Source organism: Tachyglossus aculeatus, chromosome 7 (assembly GCF_015852505.1).
Source record: "Tachyglossus aculeatus isolate mTacAcu1 chromosome 7, mTacAcu1.pri, whole genome shotgun sequence".
Classification (NCBI taxonomy): Eukaryota; Metazoa; Chordata; class Mammalia; order Monotremata; family Tachyglossidae; genus Tachyglossus; species Tachyglossus aculeatus.
The window spans coordinates 19,159,349-19,168,646 of NC_052072.1; positions in this window are offsets into that span (position 1 = coordinate 19,159,349).

Below are 9,298 nucleotides of genomic sequence, written 5' to 3' on the forward strand. Positions count from 1 at the left end.
ACTCACTCCCTTTCATTCATTCATTCATTCAATTGTATTTATTGAGCGCTTACTGTGTGCAGAGCACTGTACTATGCGCTTGGGAAGTCCAACTCGGCAACCTATGGAGACGGTCCCTACCCAGGGTCCCCACCACCCCACAGCACTTATTTATGTATATATATATATATATATAATTCTATTTATTTATATTGATGCCTGAATACTTGTTTTGATGTGTATCTATAATTTTATTTATTTATATTGATGCCTGCTTACTTGTTTTGAGGTCTGTCTTCCCCCTCCTAGACTGTAAGCCCTGTGTGGGCAGGGATTGTCTCTCTTTATTGCTTAATTGCACTTTCCAAGTGCTTAGTACAGCGCTCTGCACACAGTAAGTGCTCAATACATACGATTGAATGAATTCATCCCCATTTTACAGGTGAGGTAGCTGAGGCTCAGAGAAGTGATTTGCCCAGGGCCACACAGAAGATAAGTAGCAAAGCTGTGATTAGAACCCATGACCTTCTGACTCCCAAGACCTTTGCTCTAACCACTGTACCATCTTCTAGACTGTGAGCCCACTGTTGAGTAGGGACCATCTCTATATGTTGCCAACTTTTACTTCCCAAGCACTTAGTACAGTGCTCTGCACACAGTAAGCGCTCAATAAATACGATTGAATGAATGAATGAATGCTGCAGTCTGTCGCATGCTGCAAGAGCACTGTACTAAGCGCTTGGAAGAGTGCAACGTGGCTTAGTGGAAAGAGCACGGGCTTGGGAGTCAGAGGTCATGGGTTCTAATCCCAGCTCTGCCACTTGTCAGCTGTGTGACTTTGGGTAAGTCACTTAACTTCTCTGTGCCTCCGTTACCTCATCTGTAAAATGGGGATTGAGACTGTGAGCCCCAAGTGGGACAACCTGATCACCTTGTATCTACCCCAGCACTTAGAACTGTGCAGGGCACATAGTAAGCGCTTAACAAATACCATCATTATCACAATATAACAACAATATAACAACTGTGTGCAATAAATACGATTGAATGAATGAATGAATGCTGCCTACAATGAGCTCGCAGTCTAGAGGGGGAGGCAAATATTAATATAAATAGGTAAATTAATAAAGAACCAAATTAATTAAATAAATGCTTTGGCTGGGCTGCGCTGACTGGGCTGGGCCACAGCGTCTGGGCTGGAAGACAGGGGAACACAAAGAGGGACAGGGAGCAGGAAAGTAGCAAGGCCTAGTAGAAAAAGTATCGGCCTGAGAGTCAGGGGGATCTGAGTTCTAAATCCAGCTCTGCCAACTGCCTTAGGCCACTCACTTTATTAACAATAATAATAATACAATAATAATACAATCATCATCAATCGTATTTATTGAGCGCTTACTATGTGCAGAGCACTGTACTAAGCGCTTGGGAAGTACAAATTGGCAACATATAGAGACAGTCCCTACCCAACAGTGGGCTCACAGTCTAAAATAATAATAAATGAATAATTAACAAATACTTTACTACTTTATTATTGATAAATAATAATGATGATGATGATGATGGCATTTATTAAGCGCTTACTATGTGCAAAGCACTATTCTAAGCGCTGGGGGGGATACAAGGTAATCAGGTTGTCCCACGGGGGCTCACAATCTTAATAATTAATAATTAATGAATACATAATAAATAAATTAATAATACATACAAATAATATAAGTCAGAGTTCATGGGTTCGAATCCCAACTCAGCCACATGTCTGCTGTGTGACCTTGGGCAAGTCACTTAAATTCTCTGAGCCTCAGCTACCTCATCTGTAAAGTGGGGATTAAGACTGTGAGCCCCACATGGGACAACTTGGTCACCTTGTATCCCCTCCCAGCGCTTAGAACAGTGCTTTGCACATAGTAAGCGCTTACAAATGCCATTAGTATTATTATTATTATTATTATTATTATTATTAATAGCATTTGTTAAGCACTTACAACATGCCAGACACTGTACTAAGCGCTGGGGTGGATACAAGCAAATCCGGTTGGACATGGTCCCTATCCCACTTGGGGCTCCCAGTCTCAATCCCCATTTTACTTTCATTCATTCATTCAATCGTATTTACTGAGCGCTTACTGTGCACTGTACTAAGCGCTTGGGAAGTACAAGTTGGCAACATATAGAGACGGTCCCTACCCAACAGCGGGCTCACAGATGAGGTCACTGAGGCACAGAGAAGTGAAGGGACTTGCCCAAGGTCACACAGCAGACGAGTGGCGGAACCGGAATTTAGAACCCATGACCTTTGGTCTTCTAGGCCTTGGCTCTATCCACTACGCCATGCTGCTTCTCCTTTACTTCAATCAATCGTATTTATTGAGCGCTTACTGTGTGCAGAGCACTGTACTAAGCACTTGGGAAGTACAAGTTGGCAACATATAGAGACAGTCCCTACCACTTCACTTCTCTGTGCCTCAGTTTCCTTATCTTTGAAGTGCCTATTCTCCCTCCTACTTATCCTGGAAACTCCGGGTGGGCCAGGGATTAGGTCTGACACTGTATCCCATTCAGTCTGCTAGTTAGGGACTTGTCAGCTGTGTGACTTTGGGCATGTCACTTAACTTCTCTGGGCCTCAGTTCCCTCATCTGTAAAATGGGGATTAAGACTGCGAGCCCCCGTGGGACAACCTGATCACCTTGTAACCTCCCCAGTGCTTAGAACAGTGCTTTGCACATAGTAAGTGCTTAATAAATGCCATCATTATTATTAGTTAGGGGCCCCAGTGCCACAGCCCCTTTCCAGCCCAGGGTTCCTTTATTTGTACATATTTATTTTATTTATTTTATTTTGTTAATATGTTTTGTTTCATTCTCTGTCTCCCCCTTCTGGACCGTGAGCCCGCTGTTGGGTAGGGACCGTCTCTCTATGTTGCCAACCTGTACTTCCCAAGCGCTTAGTACAGTGCTCTGCACACAGTAAGCGCTCAATAAATACGTTAGAATGAATGAATGAATGAATTTCCCACCACCACCGCTGCTACTGAAGCAGCGTGGCTTAGTGGCAAGAGCCCGGGCTTGGGAGTCGGAGGATGTGGGTTCTAATCCCGGCTCCGCCGCTTGCCAGCTGGGTGACCTTGGGCAAGTCACTTAACTTCTCTGGGCCTCAGTTACCTCATCTGAAAAGTGGGGATTAAGACTGTGAGCCCCACGTGGGACAACTTGATTACCTCATATTTACCCCATCGCTTAGAACAGTGCTTGGCACATAGTAAGCGCTTAATACCAACATTATTAATCCAGGCTCCGCCACATGTCCGCTGTGTGACTTGAGCAAGCCACTTCACTTCTCTGTGCCTCAGTTGCCTCATCTGTAAAATGGGGATTGAGACTGTGAGCCCCATGTGGGACAACCTGATTACCGTGTATCTACCCCAGTGCTTAGAACAGTGCTTGGCACATAGGAAGCACTTAACAAATACCATCATTATCATTATTATTGTTATTATTACTGATGTCGCCACCACCATTCATTTATTCATTCATTCAATCATACTTCTTGAACGCTTACTCTATACAGAGCACTGTACTAAGTGCTCGGGAGAGTATAAGCGCTTAGTACAGTGCTCTGCACACAGTAAGCGCTCAATACATATGATTGAAGGAAAATATGAACGAATATAATATAACAGTAAGCTCACTGTGGGCGGGGAATGTGTCTGTTGTTGTAGGGTACTCTTCCAAGCGCTTAGGACAGTACTTTGCACAGCATAAGTGCTCAATAAATAAGCAGATGCATTCACAACTACCACCGGCACAGATCGGCTCCAGGCCTGTACCTTCTACAGGAGACGGGGTCCAGCCCACTCCACTACCTGCGTGCTTCCCATGAAGGTCCCCATCTCATAGCCACCCTTAGGAGAGGGTGTGAGCCCCCAGGGCCTTAGGGACTGCCCCTCGCCCAAGGTCAATCAATCAGTCAATCGGTAAATCACATTTATTGAGCGCTTACTATGTGCAGATCACTGAACTAAGCACTTGGGAAAATACGGAATATTGTAAGACACATGCCCTGCCCACAGAGAGCTTACAGTCTAGAGGAGACAGAAGTTAATAGAAATAAATATATTACAGATACGTATGTAAGTGCTGTGGGGCTGGACGGGGTGAATAAAGGGAGCAAGTCAGGGTAAAACGCAGAAGGGAGTGGGAGAAAAGGAAATGAGGGAAGGCTTCTTGGAGGCGATGTGCCTTTAATATGACTTTGAAGGTGTGGAGAGGCCAGCAGAGTATGGTGCGACCCCAACTCCGGCCCCAAGAACCCTCTGCAGTGGACTCCTCCCTCCCCCCCGACACTCCTCTGTAGCGGAGACCTCACGCGCGACCTCAGAGCAAACCTAAGGCCATCAGCCCTCACCCTCATGGCCTGTACTGAGCACCCCCTAAACCTTAACAACATTGATTAGGGGAGGGGGAAAGAGGCAGGATAGAGGACTAAGGAACAAGACACAGGGGCAGAGGAGACAGGGGAGCAGAAAGAGGGACAGACCAGGCAGGGGAGCAGAAAGAGGGACAGGTAGCAGGAAAGCAGATGGCCTAAAACAGCAAGGATTGGCCTAAGAGTCAGAGGACCTGAGTTCTAATCCCAGCACTGCCAACTGGTTTAAGCCAGTCACTTTACTTCTCTGTGCCTCAGTTTCCTGATCTGTGAAATGCCTGTTCTCCCTCCTACTTATACTGGAAGCCCCGTGTGGGCCAGGGACGAGGTCTGACTTTATTATTCTGTATCTACACCAATGCTTATTAGTATAGCGCTTAACAGTGCTTTGCACACAGTAACCGCTTAACAAATACCATCATGATTATATAGTAAGCACTTAGCAAAAACCATAATTAGTCTCTTTCTTCCACTCCTTAATAAGAGTAGTGTACCACTCTCACTACCACTCAACAAATACCACTCTTATTAAGGAGCAGAAGAGATGAATTGTGGCATTTGTTAAGCACTCACTGTGTGCCAAGCACTGTACTAATAGTGGCATGTATTAAGCACAGGTAGTATGATCAGACACTGCCCCTGTCCCACATGGGGCTCACAGTCTAAGGGAAGGGGAGAACGGGTATTTTACCCTCATTTTACAAGGGCACTGAGGCCCAGAGAAGTGAAGTGACTTATCCAAGGTCACACAACAGGCATGTGGGAAACCCATGACTAGAACCCAGTCTCCCCAAGATTAGGGAACAAAGGAGAGAGACAGAATGGAAGGGCCAGGGAACACAGAACAGGATTTGATGAAGGAGACTGATAACAAATTTAAATTCAGGCGAACTATTATGAGAGATTTGGGAGTTAGAACAGAGGGGCAGGAGGCAGGACACAGGGAGTTGGGGTGGAAGTTAGAGGGGTTAGTATACAAGGAAGAATGAGGCAGAGGGAGCATCAGAGAGCACCCCCCAATTCTTGGGGACCCCTTGACCCAGGATCCCTGTGTAAAACTTGAGTGAGAAATGGAGACACCGCTGGACTTGGGAGCAGCTTAAATGCCATGGTCATTTCCAAACCCAGAAAAAATCTTAGGACAGCTAGCGTTGGGGTAGGGCTTGGATCAGGATTAGGGTAAAACAGAAGTTAGGGATTAGAGCTAGGGTTTAGGTTGTGAGGGTTAATTTGTGGGTTAAGGATAGGTTAGGGGGACTAGCTAGGGGGGGTGCAAAGAGCAGTGATGGGGAGGGTACAGCAGCGTGGCTCAGTGGAAAGAGCCTGGGCTTGGGAGTCAGAGGTCATGGGTTCTAATCCCAGTTCCACCACATGTCTGCTGTGTGACCTTGGACAAGTCACTTAACTTCTCTGAGCCTCAGTTCACTCATCTGTAAAATGGGGATTGACTGTGAGCCCCATGTGGGACAACCCCATCACCTTGTAACCTCCCCAGCGCTTAGAACAGTGCTTTGCACGTAGTAAGCGCTTAACAAATGCCATTATTATTATTATTATTACAGGCCGAGGAGGGTTTGCTGAGGAGGAGGATGGTTTGGGGACAGAGGAAAAACAGTGTGGCCTACGGGAAAGAGCACAGGCCTGGGTTCCAATTCTGGCTCCCCCACTTGTCTGCTGTGTGACCTTGGGCAAGTCACTTAACTTCTCTGTGCCTCTGTTACCTCATCTGTAAAATGAGGATTAAGACTGTGGGCCCTATGTGGGACAGGGACTATATCCAATCCGATTATTTTGTATCTTATGCAGCACTCAGTACAGTGCAGGGAACATAGTAAGCTCTTTAACATATACCATAAAAAGAAACATCTATCCCAGAGCTTTAGTACAGTGCCTAGGACATATTAAGCACTTAACAAATACCATAAGAAATGGAGGAGCAGAGAGGAAAAGGGGGAAAGAAGAGGGGGCCTGGGGAAAAAAGTGGAAGGGACAGGGAGGGGGCTGGGGGTAGGATGAGGTCGGGGCATCACTCGGGTGGGGGGATTTTTGACCCAAACAACTAGAAAAGTAATAATAATAATAATAATGATGGCATTTGTTAAGTGCTTACTATGTGCAAAGCACTGTTCTAAATGCCGGGGGGGGGATACAAGGTTATCAGGTTGTACCATGTGGGGCTCACGGGCTTAATCCCCATTTTAAGATAAGGAACTAATTTAGGAACCATTTTACAGATGAGGAGAAGCAGCATGGCTCAGTGGAAAGAGCCCAGGCTTTGGAGTCAGAGGTCATGGGTTCGAATTCTGGCTCCGCCACTTGTCAGCTGTGTGACTTTGGGCAAGTCACTTCACTTCTCTGGGCCTCAGTTCCCTCATCTGTAAAATGGGGATGAAGACTGTGAGCCCCACGTGGAAAAACCGGATCACCTTGTATCTACCCCAGCGCTTAGAACAGTGCTTGGCACGTAGTAAGCGTTTAACAAATACCAACATTAACTAAGGCTCAGAGAAGTTAAGTGACTTGCCCAAGGTCACACAGCAGACATGTGATGGGGCTGGGATTAGAACCCATGACCTCTGACTCTCAAGCCCGTGCTCTTTCCACTGAGCCACGCTGCTTCTCTAACCCAAGTCAGAATCCAAGAGAAATCAGGCTGCGGGAGGCTGCTGGGATAGGGCCCAGCTTGGGTACCCCCAACTCTAGGGTCCCTCATCTGCCAAAGAGAGGATGGGCAGACCCCCGAGAACTCCCAGGGGGCATAACTGGGGCTCCCTTGTCCCCCTTTCCATCCCCCCATCTAACCTCCTTCCCTTCCCCACAGCACCTGTATATATGTATATATGTTTGTACATATTTATTACTCTATTTTATTTGTACATATCTATTCTATTTATTTTATTTTGTTAATATGTTTGGTTTTGTTCTCTGTCTCCCCCTTCTAGACTGTGAGCCCACTGTTGGGTAGGGACTGTCTCTATATGTTGCCAACTTGTACTTCCCAAGCGCTTAGTACAGTGCTCTGCACACAGTAAGCGCTCAATAAATACGATTGATTGATTGATTGAGAGCACAGGCCAAAGGGGAGAGTGCAGACCGGGGCGGGGGGATCAGGATTTGGCTGGAAAGGCCGCTGGGGCAGGGAAATCTGGGGGGCGGGCCTGGAAAATGCCCCAAGCATCCCGCGTCTATACGCCCTCACCCCCAGACCTCAGGCCATGGCCCCTCAGCCCTCATGCCCCCAAAACACAGGCCCTCAGACCCTCAGCTCAAGCCCCCAGGCAGCCTCTCAACGCCGCACCCCGACATGACACATATCCCCTCAGCCCCTAACTCTCAGACTCTCAGCCCCTCAGGCCTTCAGAAGCAACGTGGTTCAGTGGAAAGAGCAAGGGCTTGGGATTCAGAGGATGTGGGTTCTAATCCCGGCTCTGCCACTTGACTGCTGTGTAACCTTGGGCAAGTCGCTTAATCAATCAATCAATCAATCAATCGTATTTATTGAGAGCTTACTGTGTGCAGAGCACTGTACTAAGCGCTTGGGAAGTACAAGTTGGCAACATATAGAGACAGTCCCTACCCAACAGTGGGCTCACAGTCTAAAAGGGGGAGACAGAGGACAAAACCAAAAATACTAACAAAATAAAATAAATAGAACAGATATGTACAAGTAAGATAAATAGAGTAATAATATAACAAGTAACAACATAGCTTAACTTCTTTGGGCCTCAGTTCCCTCATCTGTACAATGGGGATTCGTTCATTCATTCTATCGTATTTATTGAGCGCTTACTGTGTGCAGAGCACTGTACTAAGCGCTTGGGAAGTACAGGTTGGCAACATATAGAGATGGTCCCTACCCAACAGTGGACTCACAGTCTAGAAGGGGGAGAAAGACTGTGAGCCCCTCGTGGGACAACCTGATTACCATGTATCTACCCCAGCACTTAGAATTGTGCTTGGCACATAGTAAGCAAATACCATTATTATTCTAATTACTACTGCCGCCGCCACCATTCATTTGTTCAATCATATTTCTTGAGCGCTTACTGTGCGCAGAACACTGTACTAAGTGCTTGGGAGAGTATAATATTATTTAGTCCCCGGGCTGCAGCCCCTCAACCCTGCGCCCGACACACAGCCCCTCAGACATGTGCCTCTCAGCCCCATGCCCCGAAACACAGGCCCTCAGCCCCTCAGCCTCGCACCCCTGACACACAGCCCCTCAGCCCCCAGCTCTCAGGCTCTCAGCCCTTCAGTCCCTGGCCCGCAGACCCTCAACCCCGCGCCCCCCACCCAGAGGTCCTCAGCCCCTCAGCCTCGTGCCCCCAGGCAGCCCCTCAATGGCACACCCCCGACACGCAGCCCCTCGGCCCCCAACCCTCGGTGCCACAGCCCCTCGCCCCTCAGTCCGGCAGCCCCCCAGCCCTTGGTCCCACAGCCTCCCAGCTCTGAGCCCCTACCAGACAGGCCCTCAGCCCCCGGCCCGCAGCCCCTCAATCCCGTGCCCCCAACACGCAGCCCCTCAGATTCGTGCCCTTCAGTGACGCAGCACCCCCGACAAGCAGCCCCTCAGCCCCCGGCCCGCAGCCACTCAGGCCTTCAGCCCCCAGCCCTTGGTCCCAGAGCCCCTCTGCCCCTCAACTCCATGGCTCCGAAACACACGGGCCTTCAGACCCTCAGCCTCCCGCCCCCAGGCAGCCCCTCAACGCCCCTCAGGCCCCCAGCCCCGCACCCCTGACACACAGGCCCCTCAGACCCTCAGCCTCACGCCCCCAAGCAGCCCCTCAACGCCTCACCCCGACACAAAGCCCTTCAATGTCAGCCCCTCAGTTCCTCAGCCCCCAGCCCCTCAATCCCATGCCGCTGACACTCGGGCCCTCAGACCCTCAGCCTCAT